The following is a 21143-nucleotide window of genomic DNA, read 5'->3' as shown; positions in this document are numbered from 1 at the left end:
TGATTAGAGAGGTTGAATGCTATTCCTTCCCCCTTCCCTGTTCTCACCATTGTGTCCTCTTCCATCTCAGTCTCTGCTACCTGTTTGCTGATCCAATGAAAGGCCTCCAGCGGGTCAATTAAGGGCTATTTCTTGAAGAAAAGGGAGTGCATAACAACCTTTTCCTTTCTTCAGCAGTTCTTATCAAGACAAATCTCAGACATTAATGTCAACCCAATCTTCTGGCCATTTTGGTGACTAACCACCTCCTCTGTCTCACACTCCTTGGTCTCCAGTCTTTCCGAAATTGACAACCACATCATTACAGAGCCAGCAGGTCCAGTGAATGCGGCTGTGGGTGAATGCCTGAGCTGCCACCACTGCTTACTCCTGGAGAGAAGCTCAGATTCTGCCATTCTCTGGAAGGGCTAGGCCCGGTGCTTTCTCTTGCTCCCTCTGCAGCTACAGAAAAAAGCTGTTGGGACTTGAAGAGCTGCATATGCCAACATGCTCAGGATTAGGTTATCACTCTCTGGAAAGTTTTGCACTGCTTTTAAGTTCATAAAAAGTCATGTTTTCACCACCTCAGGGGGCCCCAAGCCAAACGTGGTAGATTTCTGCCTGTCTCTGTTTGGAAACTTTTGATGGATGAAAGATATATGCATTTCTGTATGGGGAGGTGTTGTTTATCAGCATGTGTGTGTCTGTGTGTGTGTGTGTGTGTGTGTGTGTGTACGCGCGTGCACGCACATGCTTGGACGCACACACACACACACACACACACACTCACACACACACATACTTATTGACATTTACAGACATACACACATCCTCAAACATACAGATGATGGAAATGAAAGAAAAATTTCCAGGAAAAAGTCAATAAATATTACTAATATGTATTCCAATTTAGAAATAACTAATGAACACACATCACTGCAAAGTTACAAGCTTGATTAAGTATTTCTTATGAAGACAGAGGGGCTTCCCTTTGTCTCTAGCTGTCTTTGGTTCACATTTGTGATAACAGAATGGATATGATCATGTAACAAGCTTTCTTCATTCATGCAGTAAAACCTGATGCAGGAAGAGTGGGAAACTCTGGCCTGTTTTTTAATGACTAGGCTCAGGCTATAGATGAATAACATTGGATTTACATCTGAATTAGGCCTGAAGAAACAGTGCCGTTCAAGCAAATGCCAAGTTAAACAAGCTCATGATGTAGGCTTGGTCATGGCATTCTTGCCTCAGGAAGGCCTTTCTAGATGTGTCTTTAAACAGTCTGGATCGTCCTGGTCTGAAGTTGCCACACCGGTGCTGCTTTGGCCAGGCCATACTAGCCTTTAGGAAATTTATCTGCTGAGAATTTATTTACTTGTAACAAAACAAGACTGAAAATGGTCCCAGCGCCTGGGGGCAATTACGTAGGAGACACTCTGTGAAGAAAATGAATCCTTCCTTTTATCATCTCTGTGCTCTAACGGAAATGGCCTGGAACAAGGCCTATTATGCCTGCCAGAGCGAAGGAAGCATGAGTCTTGTTCATTGTCAAAGAACCTCCTTGTCTGGATGTCTGTTTTTATTAGGAACTATATATTTATCTTACATGAACTTATAACCCAATGATAAACGACCTGGCTGCTAAGCTGATTTCCTAGCCCAGGCCTTTCCCTCAGGCCAGCTGTGGGTAGTCTTGTCTCTGCTGGCCGGTGGATCCTGCAATCTCCCTTGCTTTGCACTGTGGTAAGGACCCTTTAACTCTAGTTTGAGCACTTGTGACTAACCGATGAGAATGTCAAGGCTCTCTGGATTCTGCTTGATCAGTACAGAAGCCTCTGTGTCTTCTGTAGCTTTGGGTGTGCTGTGTCATTCACCATATGGAGTTCCCAAATATCAGAAGAACTCATATGAATCCTAAAATATGAAAGCAAGACAGTGCTTCACTCTGCCTTCTTTCCAGGTAGCATCAGGCCAGGCTGAGCCACACTTCTGTGCACATCTTTCTTGGGCTCAATCCCTGGTCAACTTCTGTCCTTGGATTCACAGAGATCTGCGAAGATCAAAATCCATTTTCTTTGCCTGGAACATACTTTCAGATGCTCTTTATATAGCTGGATCCTTCCTACCCTCAGACTGCAGGATTTTTTTCAAAAGCCTTTCCCTGACTAAGCAGGCTCCACAGTGTTTGCTGAGTTCTTTAGAGACTGCTTACCACAGTCAGTTGTCTTACATGCCCATGGATTACTGTCTTTCTTCCCAAACACAGAGTAAATTTCAGGAGAGCAAATGCTAAATTTTTATTGCTCTTTGCTTTACACCTGGCCCTGAGCCTATAGTCTGTAGTCTTATCTGATAAAAGAATGAGTCAGAATTTGAAAATGAACATTAGTTTTTCTCTAGAAGAACAGTAAACAGCTTTGAGTCTCTTCTGCTTGTCAACCTAGGTGAATAGGTGTCGGCATAAGAGGGAATAGAAGATCCCTCCATCAGGATATTCATTATTATCCAAGAAAAACATTATTAGGCTAAGTTAACACTTTTATGTTGCATCAAGACATGCCTGGCTGTCCCAGCAATTTGCCAGATCTTCCCATTGGTCCTGGCCTATTAGAGCTGACTATAGGATCATTGATACATCATTTACCCCCTGGCACCTTCTCAGCAAGGATTAATCATCATCAGGAGAGTTGCTTGATTGATTTTGATAGCAAGTGGTGCCAGGGCCTGAGCATCCAGCTCCAGAGGAGGTGGGGCAGGATCCTTGCTGCCCAAGTTGCTCTCAGCAATACTAATTTAGGGCTTTGCAGTTCCATTCCACCCAACCCACACTTACTAAACTTCTATACTGTAGATTAGTGTGGTTTGGGGAAGTGATAACTAGACCCATTGAGGGCTTGTTTGAAGTAGGTGTCACTGAGCTTGGTTGGTTTCTTCAGAATCCTCTATTGACTCTGCACAGCTCTCTAGAGGAGTAATGCTGGGCAGCTTGTTCACATACAGCTTCTAGAGTGGCCACTTTAAGAACAGGACACAAGCAAGGGAGTCTGAGATAAGGACCTCTTAAATACTTTGAGTTACTCTCTTTTATTTCCCCCTCTCTCTTTTTTTATTCTATATCTGACATCTTTCCTTTCTCTGTCTCTGCATGTGAACAGTTGGCAGACTCTGGCCTATTTTACTGTAAACCAATTCAAGTGACTCAAGTTACAAACTCAGCATGATGCCTTTCACTTAGCACCTACTGTGGAACAAATCCTCCAAGCCTTGGTTTTTGCATAATTCATAATTCCCTAAAGGAAACAAATGTCTAAGTGAGTCAAGGTAAAGCAAGCAAGATCTTATGTCTTTAGCATGCATAAGCATATATGAACATATGCATATTTTTCTAGTTCATTTTTCTGTTACTGTGAGAAAGCACTAAGAAAAACCAACTTGAGGAGGAAAGGGTCTATTTGGGTTTCAGGTTGCAGTCTATCATCAACCTTAAACGTTCATCATTGAATGTGACAGTCACAAGAATGGAAGAAACTTGGGTCCTTGCATTAATACTCAGAACTTTCTATTGTTCTGAAACACACACACCCACGCGTGCGTGCGTGCGTGCATGCGTGTGTGTATGTGTGTGTGTGTGTGTGTGTGTGTGTGTAATTCCCGGGGTTATCTGTTTTTATGTGTGTTATTGGACTATTACAATATGAAAGAGTGTAAACACAGAAAATGAGAGAGAGTGAGCTGAGTGGGGGGCTCTTTTTCTGAGCAGATTTCTGGAAACCTAGCATTAAACAAGAATGCTATAGGTGTTTGCCTATAGGTGTTGAGCTATATGTGTCTAGCTGCAGGTGCTTAGCTAAAGGTGTTTATAGGTGTTCAACAAAAATTTCTGGAATAAATACTTGAGTGAAACAATGCTTCCACAGACCTTTGGTGGGGACTCAGTCATAATTTCAGGTTTCACAGTTGTGAAACTAAAGAAAGAAATTAAGTCACAGATTTGGTTCACTTCTGAACAGGAGTTAGCCATCTAATGTGACTCAGCATCTCCTGCTTCCCCTCCAGGGCAACTGTATTGCTATAGGTATCTGTGAAAGGCAAAGGAAAAATATCAGTGCCTTTACCTATAGTCCATTAACTTCAGCTGAATGAGTTACACACTCGTATAGTTCACATGCCAATTACTGGGTGAGTCTCATATGCATTGTTGGACTCCATAAGCAGCATCATTGCAAATATCATAGCAAGAAAGATGTAAAATTGCTGCTTAATCTGCTTATGAAGTACACAATCACTTTGCAGGACAGTCTTGGAGTGCAATGGTCAGCCCAGAAGTTCAGGACCAGACATGGCTGCTAGGTTTTTATTGTCTGAGTGGGGTCAGTGTTAACTGAATATGAACAAAGAAAACTGAAAGACTATAGAAAAGTTGGATAAGGAAAGGACAGATGGATAAAGTCTCAGATTGTGCTTACAGCCTATAGTACTCGTGTCTTTTATTTTAATTGATACAAGAGGTTGGTAAACATAAACTCTATGTATCCAGAGTTATTCCAGGCTAACCAATGACAAGTTTTAAGTGTTTCATAAGGAACTTTCAATGCAATCCCCTGATGGAATGGCTGACAGTCTTCTGCTTTCATGAATTCATAATTCTATACCCTGTTTACTTTTGTTTAGACATGCATAAATCTGTACCCTATACCTTTGCTTTCTAAATATCAAATACTTTTGCATGTGCCTATCTTTCAAAATTAGGCACATTATAGAGAGTTCTGCTTGTTGCATTAACTCCCATGGTGGCATGGACTGTGTTTGAGAAAGGCTTTACGCCTTGTGAAGATGGGAAGATCTGTGATGGGGTGGACTAGAAGAATCGCTGTCTCTGAGCTAGGTTTGAGTAAGCTGGCACTTCACAGAGTAACACTGCCCACTTCTCCCAGCAAAGCTTCGACTTGAGAATTCAAAGAGGAGATAAATGTGTTTTTGTTTCCTAAAGGTGCTGTGTGTCAGCATCTCTTTCTTTTGAGTGTACAGTGACTCATTTGTTACCTGTGAATGTTGGAGACAGGACCAAATAAAGAAAACAGTGGTTCTGAGTGGTCAGATATGAAGGACAGATTTTCTCAGTGTCTCCGCCAAGATCAAGATGATTTTTAGCCCATTGTGCCACTTGTCACTGCTGTCTTCAAATCCTGACCATGCTCCCAAAAAGGCAGAATGTGGCTTCACTGCCATAGAGGCCTATCCAGTATCTCATAGGTGGAGAAGCCTGGAGATGGTACCATCCACACCATCATACATGGTTGACTTAATCCTAAGACTAAATTAAATGCTAAGGACAACCATGGCCCCTGCCAGTCTCCACAAGTGAGTGAGAAGAACTGTATCCAGTCCCTTTACCAAGAAGACTGCTCTCAGAGCTCACTGTACGCATCATGTTTTCAAAACATGCCTTCCAGGTCTTCAGAATACATAGATCTTTCCTCTGAGGGCTACCTGAAAATGTAAACATGGTTGAACTTGGGGTGAGACACATAGATCAGTGGATCTGTGTAATTCTGTACAAGCATTTCCAGTGTCCAGTTGCTTTAAAATTTGTCTTTCCTGTGAATGTTTGTCTTGGCTTGTTCTGCTGGAGGATGATGCCAGTAAGGAAGGAGACAAGAGTGAAGTAGGAGATCTCAGAACTCATATATTAGTGGGATTTTCCCCCACATTGCAAATTGCTTAGAAAGTTAACAAATTGCATAGAAGAAAAGGGGAAATTTCTTCATGCCCAAGCTGTGTCATTATCATATTGAGCAAAGTTGAGTTTCTTCAATCTCAAGGAGGTACACAGAAAGTCAGTACTGATTATGAAACAAAAGTGGTCACTCCTTGCACCTTCTGAGTTGCCCCATGTACATCCTTCTTTCCCACATCACATACAAGCAGAAAAGCACTGCACCATTGGGCAATGACCTTTTCACACTTTAGGTTGTACTAGTTATTTTGAAATTACAAATTTAATGGATAACATCTGCGTCAACATCTGTTTTGTGCCTTCCTGTTTGGTTCAGTCTTAGGACAAAGAGCTGTTCTTTTGAGCTAGTAACATCCAAAGTATGCAGATAGACATCTCAAGTGATTTTCACCTAATTTACTTTCAAAGATTGATTTGAAAAGAAGAAAGTTCATTCTCCCACTCTAACTCCTGGCAAAGCACTTCAAACTTTCCGGGGCACAGACCGAGCCTGAGAAATTGAGCCCAAAGGCATAAAAGGTTTGTGGGAATTATGAGCAGATGGAGAAAGGGTATTACTTTTAATTAGGGGCTCATTTAGAATGGAAATCTATTGTAATCTGAACCACCCTGTGCCTGTGGTGGACACTCAGAAAGGGAACAATGAGAACCTGTGCTGGACCTTTATCTGAACTTCAACTCAGCTTTCCACACCTTTGTTGTCCAGGTAACAGCGCATTGGAGTTCTCAGATCAAGGGCAGGGATTGTGTATGGGCTCCAGTGATGGGGATGAAGAGAGAAAGAGCATGAGAGAGAATGAATCACAGTGCAAAAGCAAGATGTCTTTGGTCCCTGTATTGAACGTGCATTTCCTTGGAAAACTCTTCCAGCCATCTTCTATCACTGCAGAAACCATTCTCCTTGTGTATTTCACTCTAGTTCTTCATCATTTACCCTTCCTGGATGTGTCACATATTTAAACTCAGAAATGTTTTTTTCTCATCTCCTTTCTTATTCCAATAACAGAAACAAGTCACACTTGTGGGCACCTTCATAAAGCAAACCTCTTACTCATCTTAACGGTCATGTAACTTCCTTGACCTACTTTGTTCCTATTAACTCTAGACCCCTAACTGTTCTTTACTTCATCAGAACAGGGCTTTGTATGCCTAGTTCTGACTCTTCTGTACATCACTACCTCTTAGAAAAGGTATTTCCATTACAGTTTGCTGTCCTGGGGCTGGGTATCAAGGCATCTGACAGGCATAATGGATGATGAGCTAAGTCTAATAGGAAAGATAGCTCAATGATTCAAATGGTTTGAGTGAGAATGATTAACACAGAATTGTGGTAGGCTAAAAACCAATTCACCAACATACTTTTCTCTCCTTTTGAAATGCATGACATGTTTTTAAACAGTATGGGTTGGAAAGAACATCCATTAGGGCACAGACAGACCTTGAGAAAGAGTGAAATAAATTTGTGTGTGGGGGTGTAGATGCATCAAACAATTTGTTCAAAGGAGCATTTTGGTACAATTTTTCAACAAAGTTGATCTAATATGTTATCAGAAATCATAAGAGAAATTTAATATGACTTCTGGACAAGAAAGACTTCTTTTTCTCTTGGGAAGAAGGTGACTTTGGGGCCTGGGTAAAGTGCTTCTCAGTAAACTCAAGGCCCAGTGAGAGACCCTGTCTCAAAAAACACAGGGGCAAGTGATTGAAGAAGACACCTACAGCCATCCTATGATCTCCACATACATGTACACATGCATTCTCCTCACCAAAGAAAATAAGGCAGCCTTTGAAGGATGACACTATGAAATGCACAAGAGAGAGGGAGAACAGGGAGGATTTCCAAAAAGAAAACAATGACTGAGCATCCTTGAAAAGAATTACTTAGGAAAGGTTTTCTGCAGTATCATTTTATAACATCTTTGGACTGGGGTCAGTGAAATTATTATAAGTAGAATTAAACAGATGACAGAGTGGGGAGAATAAAGAGCCACATTGGGAAGGAATAGAAGATTGAAAGGCATTCATCCATTGGTATTTCCTATCAAGAAGTTCTAAAACCATTCGCATGCTGTTTGTAAGACTCAACTATGGTCGCCCTTCACTGTGCTATTGTAAGAATGGTATGTGAAAGGAAGGTTACTTCAGATACAAAGTTCAGGTGTGCAGCTTATATGGACAGGCACTTCTGATAAGGCCATTTAATCTCTGTGGTTTTCTAAGCCATACTTCAAAAAGAACACATATGAGGGTAAGCACATATGGAAACCCAGGCTGGTTAAACACAGATGATAGGAAGATATAGAGAAAAAGGAACTTGCTCTAGATAAGAATTAAAATTAGTAAATCCACTATGGAAAGTAGTATAAAGAGTCCTCAGTGACTTGGAAACTCAGGCCTGTATGGGTAGGGCTGTGATAAATTCAAGTCAGACGCAGTAACATTTGTGAGTCAAGAAGGTTTGAAGTGAAGGTAGTTCTTTGCACATTGGGGCCAGCATAAGGCTGAAGAAGAGGCTTAGGAATGATCAGTGAAATAAATCTATGCAGACACAATGTGTTTTATGGATTTTCAGTGCTTTGTCTGTTTATTTGTAGTCAAAACAGTATGTCAGTAAAGCCTGGGTGCTTTGATAAGGCACAGGGTTGCAATGAGATTGAAACTCTGTGAGCATCAGGGCCTTCTGCAAGGAGTCAATATTTCCATTTTGTGTAATCTGGTGAGAATATAATGTGCCTTTAAAGGACAGGCATTGGCAGCCTTTGGTTGCCTTTTCTCAAGAATCTGTAATTGTAATGCTAATTGGTCAATAAATGGTCCAAAGACCACTTTAGTTTTCATGAGTCCTTGATTAGAATCTGCAGCCAGGAATGGTTTTCATGGGGAGTGTTTCTGAACTTATATACTTTGGGGAAAGATCCAGATTATGTAGAAATACTTTTTAGATTTAATAGTTAAAGCAAAGAGCAAAAGAATCTAATAATTGAACTCTCCCTGAGTTTCCTATATTTTTTATGCAATAGCTCTTAATTTAACACAATTCATGATAGTTGATATCATTGTTATTTATTAAACCTTTATTTATTAAAAATCATTATTTATTAAGAAAACCCTACCTAAGGCATCTCCCAAGTCTAAGGCCACTGACTGAAAATAAATACTTTTGTTGGACACATGAACATATGTACACTCTTACCCTATACATATCCAAGGTCTATCTCTACTCTTGTTCTTAAATTGAATAGTTTTAATAGCCATGTTCCTATTGTTTGTGACTATGGCATCTCTTACGTGTTTCTATGTTACTAGACTTGAGCCTTGGGTCTGTGCAGAATGACAGCTTGGATTACAAGGAACTGTTTTATATGCAGCAACTATAGTACATGGAAAATTGCCAGATCAGAAAAGAGAGGTGGTCTGCTGAACTGGGAAGGAAAACAAGGCATAGTAGTTACTACATATCCTCCTAGGACAAATATAAAACAGTTGATAAAAAAATGATGCAGGAGACTCCACCATTAGCTGAAGAGCTATTGGCATCTGAGAGATGCTAGGAGAGAAAGAGTCAGTTTGGTGGACAACATCCCAGGGCAGGACCCACTCTCAGGAGTAGCTGAACAAAACAAAATAAACTCAAGAAGTTCAGGGATGGGAAGGAATAGGTTGGAAGAAAGGGTGGTTACAGGAGGAACTAGGGAAAAGAGACTGAATATGTTAAAACATTTTTTTTCAAAAACAAAAATTAACAGATGCTGGGAAGATATAGAGAAGCTTTTACATGCTTATGGGAGTGTAAATTAGTCAAACCAGTATGGGGCACAGTTCTGAGAGTCCTCAATACATTTGCAATATCTCCTTGAATTTTTTATTAAGCTTTTAAATTCTTCTATCAAAATCCAGTAAAATTCTAAATATACCCACACCAATTCATTCTGAAAAGGGGTCACATCAGGGGAAGCATCAAAGACATGTCTTTCCTCTCTGGATGCTCTTTGGGGTACACACAGATTGCTATGACCAAAGTGATGCTCTTCAAAGCAAAGGCCTCGTTTCCCTACAAATGTAGGTGGTATTGAATGGTCTACAAGACATTTGCAGTTGATCCATGGTAAAAGGGGGTGGGTGGAGAATTTTCTCTTTTGTTCTTCATTTAGGAATGATTATGCCCATTGACAAAGACAAGGTTTAGCTATAATACTGTTAGTAATTTAAGAAGACTGAGCTTCTTAGATGACTGAATCCTCTCACTTAACCTCTTTCTATGTACCCCAAGATCTTGTAAATAAGATTTTTAACTGCTCACTTGACAGTTATGTAAATGTCTTCCTTTCAGCATCTTCCACAAGACTAGACAAGGGGACAGATAGGAACAGATGCAGTGAGAGACAATATCCAGGGGGGGATTATTAGTGCTTTGCATGCAGAGGGGCTTGGGGTTAAAGCCCTGAAGATATCAGGGAGTGTCCTTAAACTGCAGTGTGGGGCTATGAGCCCATGGCAAGTCCCTAGTGCTACACTAGGATGAATGAGTCAACGAGAATGTGTTTCCACTGCTGGGGATCTGCTTCCTTAGAAAGTCTTTGTGAAGACACATTCCAATTCACTGCTCTGCCACTGAGATTCAAGGTTCTCCCCTAAGTTCCTGTCACACTGGCCAAAAATCAGCAGAGGGAGCACATCACAAAACACGGGAAAAGTGGCCTAGGGAAAGCATTTGCATGTGTAGCTTATTGCTTCATATGGAGCTTGGGTTCCCTTTAGACCCCTGCTGAATTGCTGTGCTTCAGGGTTTACTTATCTTTGTCATGATCATCAGAGGACACAATATCAGAGGTTGTCCTGGAAACCAGGGTTGCTGTATTTGTTTATATCTTACAGCCTTCCAATTAAGAAGACAGTTTGTGTATAGTTTGCACACCTTGTAGAATGTGATGAATTCTGGGAAGCCATCTTTTCCTTGTCCTTGGAATGCAGAGCTCCATGCAGGTATAAGCACAGTAGACCTCCCACAGTTCCACTTCACCCAGAAAGCAGTGTTAGTAACTGCTCACTTATCAGAGCTCCTCTGGGTGCAGCTGAATATCCTGCTCTGTGACCTGGAGTGACTGGCATCCCATGGACAATCATCCCAGGATGGGGACCATTGGGAGCTCCTCATGGGCCACAACTGGCCCATCAGCTTCTGACACATCTGTGGGAAGCCCATTTGAGCGAGGATCTCATCTTTACTCAGGCCATGCCCTTTATCTCTGTTATCTTCATCAAAACAGGAACACTATTAACCATCCGACTGTACTTACCTATAGCAGAGTCTTCAGTATTCTCTTTCAGTAGTCACACATTGTGTTCATTCACAGATGTTCGTATTGAGCTTCAGTCTCTGCCATCATTCTCTGTAGTCAGAGGGCCTGGGAAGACCTGACTCTTCACCCAGATGACCAAAGTTAACTGATGCTCTGTTCTGTGTGAGATTCTGTGAGGCAGGAGTTGGCCCTTCCCAGATGGACTTAAACTTTCCATTATTTTGGCTTTTATTTTATTATCCTCTTGCTAATGACAAATTTATTATAGCAAAATATTGAAACCTGCAATTGCACAGAGCCCATTGGTATTTCTTCTTAAAACAGTTATGGAAGGAACTGAACATAAAATAAAAGGAACATTAGGTTCAGTGCACTTAGGAAAAAACAACAAGACTCCTTGCTGCACTTGAAGTACTAAAAATGAATAAGCCATGACCCCTCTTTCGTAAAGATTACAGTCCACATTAGGTGGGATAGTGGGCTGAGACACACGAATAAATAAATAATCAGAGTACAGATGAGCAAAACGCAGAATAGAAGGATTTAACAGGAATGGGGTGATCGTTTTGGAAGGAATACTTTAGAAAGAACGAAATATGCACTTTAAATATAAACAGTGCCCGCCCGACAGGTACATATGTGATGAAAGATCTCCTGGACATACAGAAAGCAGGCAGCAGGGCATGGGTTTCCCAACTGAGGAATTGGGTACTCAGAGGATGCTGACAGCAAAAGGGTTTTAGAGAGATGATGGAGGAGACACTGAAATACATCCCTGTGGGCTGGGTGGCAGGATTTCCGTGCCTTGACTTAGAAGTACAAGCTTGGTATTCTCAGCTGTGGGTGGTCTCTATGGGTTCTACTCAGGGAAATGGCATGCCTACAGCTGTAGTTTCTACAACTGCTTAATATCACTGACTTTCAAGGTCGAAAAGACTGGAGGACACTTCATTCACCATCCCTACTCTAGAGAGGATATGAAGACTTCTCAAATGTAGGGCAATAAAGCAAAACAAAAAAGCTATTTCATAGGAGTCAACTTAATTTATATTCTTTGTTGCAGAATATTTGTTTACACTGTAAAGATGAGTCTCTGCCTAAGGTGCTTTCAGATTGATTTAATAAAGAGCTAACTGGTCAATAGCTAGGCAGGAGAGGATAGGTGGGGCTTCCAGGCAGAGAGAAAAGCTAGGAGAAGAAATCGAGGCATGTAATTTCGCCAGGGACTCTGAAGAAGTCAGACATATGGTACAGGAGAGAGGTAATTGAGCCACACAGCAGAATGTAGATTAAAAGAGACAGGCTAATTTAAGTTATAAGAGCTGGTTGGAAAAACCCTAAGCTAAGACCAAGCTTTCATAATTAACATTAAGCCTCCATGTCCCACAAAGAAAGTCTGATTACATTTGAGAAAGCTTGATACATTTCTTTTTATTTATATATTTTTTGAAATAAGGTGATTGTTTTGTCTTTGATAATATTAAGGCATTAATTAAGATTAAGAAAGTTAAGGCAACATGTCACCTTTTAACTGGCTGTTTCTGTTCTTCCAATTCTTTTTTTTTTTTTTTTGGTTTTTCGAGACAGGGTTTCTCTGTATTGTTTTGGAGGCTGTCCTGGAACTCACTCGGTAGACCAGGCTGGCCTCAAACTCACAGAGTCTTCCAATTCTTAATATTGAATTAATCACGTAAAGTTGAGACTCCATTTGGGGCGAGAACAAAGACTACTGCAGGCAAATTCCCAACAGAAATTAAGGGACTAAAAGGACTCATTGTCCTACTGAATAAAGTAAAGGCCAAAGTCATATTTCACAACATTTGGTTTGTACAGATGCTTCATGGGATATTCTTGTCTTGGTAGAGCAGGTTGAAGCTGACTGCCCTGATCTGGTTTCTCAGGTAACTCATGTAAGGTTAGACAAGTTTCTAAATTTGTATGAATCTTCAACATTTCTATATTTGAAGTATAGATGAAATACCATGGTATATTGTTAAGAGAAGCTTTTTCTTTGCTAGCCGCTTTGGTTTATCCCCCGCCAGCTGCCTGGGCTCTGCCGCATTGTAGTCCCCAAATAAACACACAGGAGGCTATATTAATTATAAAGCTGTTGGCCTTGCTTGTCTCTTACTGGCTAGCTCTGCTTTAAGTAATTACCCCATAATTGTTAATCTAAGTATGTCTCTTACCAGAGAATAGTTCCGGGCTCCTACCCCATGGCGTTACATCTCGAACTCTCCTGTGTTTCTCCTTCCCAGAATCCTCCTGGACTCCTAGCCCCACCTATCTAGATTCCTATTGGCCAGAAGTAATTTATTGACATATACACAGGACTTCCCCAACAGTATATTTTATATTCCTTAGATATTTAATGCTGCTTTTAAGAGGTGGCCAATGAAATAATATCATTGTGGGATGCAAGAGTCTCCCTACAAAATATTTATGACTGTGGTTAATGGGCTGCTATACAAATTCATGAGTACACAATCAAGGGTGAATTAGAGTTGGATGACAAGGGAGTCCTACACTTGATTTATGACCTTAAAGCTTATGCTCAACACAAATACTTAACAGCTTTGTGTTTTCATAATGATATATCTAATTCAGCGATATCTCAATTATCCTGAGGAGAAGAATAAATCCGCCAAGTCTCTTTTTTATTTTCTTTTTAAATGAAGCACATATTTTTAAACAAGATTAGTGGTTGGGGAGAGGGAAAGAAGAGGGAAGGGAAGGGGTTCTGCTCACCATTTTTAATATGACCAGGGACAACTTGATATTGCAAAATTTCAAGACTGTTAGTAGAGGATATATATAGTAAACCTTTTCAAACACTCAGCTATTCAACTTGATTTTCATATTCACTTTCTCTATTGACACATCATGTGTCTTCTATCTGAGTATTTCCTAGAGCTTATACTATTATTATTTTATTAATTAGTTATATATTTATTATATAAGTGTATGATGATACTCTTACTATTTGTGTGCTTTCTTCCTTCCTGTGTATGTTCCTAGTCAACCAGTGGGTAGTGCTCATGGGAAGGTATAGTAACAGGGAAGTATTCAGTGCTTCTCGCATGACTAATGAATGGATCTCCTATTTTGATTGATTCAGGTTTTGCAACTTGTCAAGGATTTAGTCATGTTTTTTTCCTTTCCTAGCCGTGTTTGGATTTAACACATGACTTCTTGGAGATCACCGTTAATCAAGAATATAGGCTCATCAACTTGTTAATCAATGAGTTTTTGCTGAGTGTGTACAATTAGATTTTGTTTGTTTAATTTTTTTCTATTTCATACTCCAGCTCAGCCTCAATTCTCCTTCAACCCTCTGGACAGTCTAAAAGCATAAAGTGTGGGAAGGAAGTCTGGTATTTCCTTAAGCAAATATCATAGAGGTTGAGGCAATATTTATAGGTAGAAAGCCTGGTTATGAGAATTTGGGTTTTAAAAGGTTAGATAATTGCTTGGAGATACATGAATGAAAGAATTAATTGGTTATCATTAAGGAAGCTGCTTAGGAACATGTCCTTTCCACAGGGAAATGGCCACCTGTCAGACGGCGGCAAGTCTATTTATTATACTGTATGGCTAGTGGATCTTTGCTTCCATTTGGAAACTGAAATCTGTGTTCAGAGTCATGGTGAGGTTACAGACATACTACTGCATTTCATTTATATGTCTGTTTGCATTTGTGTATGTATAGTGTGATATATGTATGACACACACATGTGAGTGGGTGGGTGGGTGGGTATTTATACTCATATGCATACATATGGAGACCAGAGGAGGACATTCCTTGAGACAGGGTCTCTCACTGAACCTGAGACTAGGGTGGGTGGCCAGCAAACTCTCTGAGCCTGCCTGTTTCCATCCCTCAATGCTGGGAATACAGGCATGCTCAATCATACCCGGCTAGGGATTAGAAGATATTACTCACTTATACCCACTGAGCAAGCTCTCCACATTACAAAGACATTTTATATTTAGTCCTTTTTATTGTGCTCATTCACTAAGTAGAAGGAACATTTGAGAAAGGGCCAGTAGTCTCATGAATCTGCCAGCATGTGTATCCTTGGGTCCAATAAGACAATGTAAGTGACAGTCACATTTTTTTTTTAAAAATGAAGGTAAGAAATTTACATAGGTTCCTTAGAATCTCTGACACTTGATGTCATTCTTGATAAAGGTTTAAGGTAGTAGCCTGAAATTCTCCCTCTTTGTTCTAAAATTCTGTTATTTTTATAAACTCTGTTGGGTAAGTAGAGTTGTATGGTTAATAACCATCCTGTTTTGCTGAAGATAACAGAGATAAAGTATGTGGCCTGAGTAAAGATGAGATCCCGAGCAACCAACACTGTCCTCACCCAGCTGGGCTTCCCACAGATGTATCAGAAGCTGATCGGCCAGTTGTGGCCCACGAGGAGCTCCCAATGGTCCCCATTCAGGGATGATTGTCCATGGGATGCCAGTGACTCCAGGTCACAAAGCAGGACATTCAGCTGCACTCAGAGGAGCCCTGATAAGTAAGCAGTTACTAACACTGCTTTCTGGGAGATGTGGTAACTGTGGGAGATCTATTGTGTATATATCTGCATGGAGCTCTGCACTCCAAGGACAAGGAGGGAGAATGGCTTCTCAGGGAATGAGGGCTTGCCAGTTGTCTAGAAAATGGGGCTATGGGAAATTTAGCTTTGTGTCTGGAATTAATCCTTTTTCTTGAGTTATCACATGTGTGCAAATAATTTCACTGAATAAAAAAACCCCAAAGATAATAATTGACTTTTAAAGTCAGTGCTTCTGAAAATTTACTATTCATAGGAGTAAGCCTAGGATTCCACTCTAAGGAATTCTTATTCCTTATGTATTGGTACTGGGATACAGAATTTTTAAAAAGTACACAAAGATAATTCTTTAGTAAATGAGTTGGGATAAAACACTGAGAAACCTTGTCACAGGTGTCCCCAGGTCCTGGTAAGAGATGTTACCTTAGACTCCCAGTGTCCCTGAATGTAATATGATCTTTTTTAAATTTTTATTTATTTATTTTATTTTCCAGTTTAAATTTAGATAAGAAACAAGGTTGCTTCACAAGTCAGTTCCAGGTCCCTCTCCCTTTCCCTCCCCTCCTCCCATGTCCTCCCCCCAACCCCCCCCCCCCGTTATCCCCTCATTCCCCCAGGGAGAGTGATGATCTCCTTGACTTACTATGACCTTTCTCAGTTTCAGGCTGAAAAGAAAACCCACATCTTCTGTCAAATGAATTACTCAAACTGGAATGAAACACCAACACAAAGTAAGGAAGAGTTTGTTCTGACTGAGTCAACTTGGCTGTGCTCCAAGTCTGGCATTGCCACCAAGTGTTCAGTTTCCAATTCTCCAAGTGACAGGGCACCTAATTTCATATAAAGATGGACATTTACCAGCTCCTTTGTATGGTAGAAACACTGTCACATTAGAACAGACTAGTCTCAGAGAGAGCCTTCCCCGTCTGCTCTAAATCATCAGAAGAAGATTTGAAAATCTAAGTTGAAATCTAAGTTGAGAAACCAGAGCCAATCCAGCAGTGTTGAGCACCAGCAACACAGTTCAGGGTCTCAGTAGCACTGTTATTGAATCACAGGGATGGATAACAGAATTTGAGTAGAGTAGATGATGGGAACACATGAAGATTATTGGTCTTCTCAAACATTTGCCAACTCAAACACAAAGTATTTCAATGAACATTTGTTGACCAATCCTTAATAAATAGAGGTCCAAAAAAAATAAAACCTTCATGTAGTGTGTGGAGGTTTGAATGAGAAACATCCCCCATCAGTTGTAATATTTGAGTATGTGATCCCTAGTTTGTACTGCTGTTTGAGAGTGTTTAAGAAGTACAGTTTTGCTGGAACAAGTACATCACTGGAGGTGGGCTTTGAGAATTTGAAGTTTCACCTACTTCCAATTTGCTTTCTTCTTTTGTGTGTGGTTCAAGATGTGGGCTTTTAGCTTCTTGCTCTGTGGGCACACATGATAGACTTTCTGTAACTAATTGCCTTCTGGATGAACTAGTAGCCTTCTGGAACTCCATGTCCAAATTAACTCCTCCTTTTGTAGCTTGCTTTTTTGTTCACGGTGCTTTATCACAGCATCAGGAAAGTAATATAGATGTTCAGATCTATCCTTCTTATTTCTGTTAAGTGCTTCGTGATAATGGACTGGCAGAAATCATAGAGAACTCTTTGTATGTAATTTTGACAGTGGTATTCTTCATCATATATTTTACAGTTCAGGAGCTGGATATATGAGTTTCAATACTATTTCTGCAATATATTCATGTCATCAGCATGTTACAGCAGAAACACCGACAAACACATTTGTGTCTTTCTCCAAGGTCAACATTTATTTAATAACTATTAATACACAAGGCATGGTGATTTTCACTTTGAGTACATTGGTGTTTTGCCTGCATGTGCAACTATGTGATGGTGTCTGATCCCCTGCAACTGGAGTTGCAGACAGTTTGTGAGCTGCTATATCGATGCTGAGAATTGAAAACAGGTCCTTTGGAAGAGCAGCCACTGCTCTTAACCACTAAGCCATCTCTCTAGCCCCTGGTATGGTGATTTTAATGATAGAAATTTACTAGATACTCCCACTTTGCTCAATAACCCTGGTTGAGGCAAACAAAGGGTTCTTGTTATTTCAATCTTGACTACTAATATTAACTTTCAGATTATACATTACACATCACACAGCAATTCTGTCTCTACGTAAGTATTTGTATAGGTTTCAGAATGACTATGAAGGATTAAGAGGCCATGGCAGAGCTTAAGAGGTTTTAAAGGTCCCAAGGAGCAGGGAGACCAATAGAAATGCAAATAGAGTCTGTATTACAGAGATAAGGACCCTGATCTAGTTAGTGGCTGAAGGAGCTAGAGCAGCTGCTGGCTGCTGGCTTCAGAGGCAGGATTCTGCATCAGAAGAGTGAAGTTAGACAAAGGGCAGAAGTGAGTCCACACAGCTGAACAGGGAGATGGACAGGCAGCGTGTTCAGACAAATGAACAGGAGTATGAGAAGATGTCATTTAGGATGTGTCAGCAGTAGGGGCTGAGTAGAACTGAAGTTCCTGGAACAGTCAAGAGTTCTCTTTGGGTCCTGGGGTCAGATGTCATGTCAGAAGACTCATCACCACCCCAGTGATCTTTTATTGTGGGGTCCACATGAGGGGGTTTATGCCTTTCTTTGGTTTGGTGTGTCTATTAAGTTCTTAGGCCTGTTTTTATTTTCCTGGTGTACTTTTAATATACTCATGTTCTATAGTCCCAATTCACTATGACGAATTTATAGGGTGGCACCCTTCCTCATCTCAGGAAAAGCCATTTGTCAGTATGTGATGCATGGATGGTGTTAGACAGATGGTGCCTTTCACATAACCACCCAGACGCAGAGTCAGCCTTCATCTTCAAAATGGAATCAAATGACACATGTAAAATGGAGTCCCTCATGACAAGGCACACTCTGAAAAACCACTGTTTTACATAATATGGAGTAGCTTAGATAAGCTTAGACAAGAGCTTAACAATATAAAAACCACCTTTCACACTCCAGAAGTTCAGAAATAAGGCATGCACTGGCTTGGGTCACCAAGTTGTAGTTTACTGATCTTCTTAAAGGGTTACCATCACAGAAAAACTGAGATAACTTTGTGTTCATATAGCAATTGTTTTTTCTGATGAATTATAGCTCACTGATGAGTTTTCCATTGAGAATATGTCTGTGTCCTTATGACTTAGTGGAGAGTCTAAAGCCCTAGGAGTGAAAAGCACAGTTTTCTCAACTTCAGTCCTTCTGAAGCATGTAATAATCAAGTCTGTGAAGATCATGGTCTTGTTAGTACATGAGTATGTGTATGTATACATAATTAAAATCAACTATAAGAGCAACGGAGGACTGGCATAGTGGTCAATATAAAAATGATAAGGTGACTGCCATCAACTAGGTTAGCAGGTTGGCATTGGTCCATATCAGTCTTTTAGCATTCTAGAAGAACACTTTTCTTCTTCTGGGTAGATACAACCTATTCCCAGAGCAAAAGGTCTTTTTAGAAATGACTGGATGGATTTTAGTGTCACTCAGCCCGTAACAGGGCATGATTGTTCAGGCCTATGTTCCTATCTTGAGTGAGTGGGGATGAATTAAGAGCTAACATACATATGGCTTTTCCCTTCCTGGCATACCATGATCATTCCATCTCTAGTGTGAAATAGAGATAATCTTGCCCTAGTAGCCACGGCAACTAATTAAGCAAAGTATCTAGGTCCATGGTAGTGGTATTGTGGTTGTTGATATCCTCTAGTAGAAACAGGGAGGAGAAGGTCACAGGATCCTCATATGGTAGTCCAGTCATAATTGCATACAGTCTTCTCCGGCTACAAATTGTCTTTGGAGATTCTAAACTGTGGGAAATAGAAGGCTAACTGAAAGGGGACTCCATGATGTGACTTCTATGAGGTTATCAGCTATGATTGTGGGGTGCTTTGTGGTAATACAGCTGTTGGTATGGGGTCACCCATGAACATGAAAGTAACCCATAATTCATGCTCTGTGAATAAGTCCAACAAACGCATTGGTTAACAAGTTAGACTCCATGGAATAGGCAGTTTTTGCCATTCCGTTGTTTGTTCCTTATCTGGGATGACTGTTCCAGTATCCCAAGAAAAATTAATGCAACAATATGGGATGAAAGTCTTTAAATGTTGTGATAACTAAAATCATAGCTTTAGAATTGCTCTGTAAATTCTGTTTTGGAGACTGTTGTTTTAAAACAATATTTAAGTTGTTGGCCATTTCATCTCAATCACAATAATTGGTACTGGCTTTTAAAAAGCTTTGACTTCCTTAAGTAAAGCAAAACCTAAGAGGGAAGTGGTTGCAACAATAGAAGTGGACTAGGCAAGACTGTGTGAAGACAAGATGACTCCAGAGGACTGAGCGACCAATGCTTCCTTCCTCTTTCCTGTGGGTGTGGTCATTGGCAAGGCTGCAGGATTGAAAGCACAGTGCCCCCTACTGTCCCACAGTGCTATCTGTTCTCTCAGGGATCATCATGGTGGACTAGACCATGTGAATGGAGAACTTTGTGCATTCCATTCAATTCTACATGGGTTGCTGTTATGGTTCTGGGAAGCAGAGAGCATGACTACTCAAAAGCTAGAGGGTATGCAAGTGTGTGGGAAGGCAAGAACAAAGAATGCTGGTCCTTTCTTCACTTTTCAATAGAAGCAGGCAGACATATCAATCCTCTTGTTGCTAAAATTCATTTTCCATGAGGGACACAAACAGTGTCTACACCTCTTCTTAAGGTCCTAATGACAAATCAAGGCACAGTTCTACCAAAGTTCATCCTGAAGAACCAGTTAATTATTGGGCTTGCTTATAGAGTGTAGGTAAGGGGTTACCTACAGAAATGTTGTGACTGCTTCCCCCAAAAGCTGTACCAGGGATGACGACTTCCCCATAACTGCACAGATGGAGTGCCCCTGCCCCAAGTCTTTCATTGACTGTATACTCTGGCCTCCCTCCTAGGGCATGTTAAATTAAGGCAGAGTTGGTAAGTAGGTAGTATGAGTAGCTGAATACTCAGGTGAGGGCTTTGTGACTCTTTCCACCAAGCCTTGAGGAGCAAGCCAGTGAGCAATGCCCCTCCATGTACTTTAACCTCAGCTCCTGTCTCCAGTAAGCAGTCAAGAAGCCCAATTGAGACAATCCTTTTGTGGGAGCAGTGGGGGTGAAGCTGAACTCTCTAAGATGAACTTTGTTGCTTGGTTCAGATGACAGTCACTCTCAATATTTGTGATCACTATTTAGTGGCTCTTGAGTGATCAAAGATGGAGGGAAAGTTAAGGGTTAGTAGTAATACTCTTCATTCTTCTAGGACTGATGCCTAATGGGACAATTAGAGCAACAGGCAGGGATGGAAGAAACTTTGTGGGTGTAAACCTGGGGCTTAACTGGACAAGCAGAGGATTCATGTGACACAAAGAAGATGGTTAGTGGGAAGTAGTGTCTATTGAGAGAGAAGAGTCCAAATATTGCAATTGGAGAGGTTAGTCACATTCCCCAGCTGGCTAAACCCTGC

The sequence above is a fragment of the Mesocricetus auratus genome, unplaced genomic scaffold (genome assembly GCF_017639785.1).
Source record: "Mesocricetus auratus isolate SY011 unplaced genomic scaffold, BCM_Maur_2.0 Super-Scaffold_100004, whole genome shotgun sequence".
Lineage (NCBI taxonomy): Eukaryota > Metazoa > Chordata > Mammalia > Rodentia > Cricetidae > Mesocricetus > Mesocricetus auratus.
Note: the sequence above shows the minus strand (reverse complement) of the source record.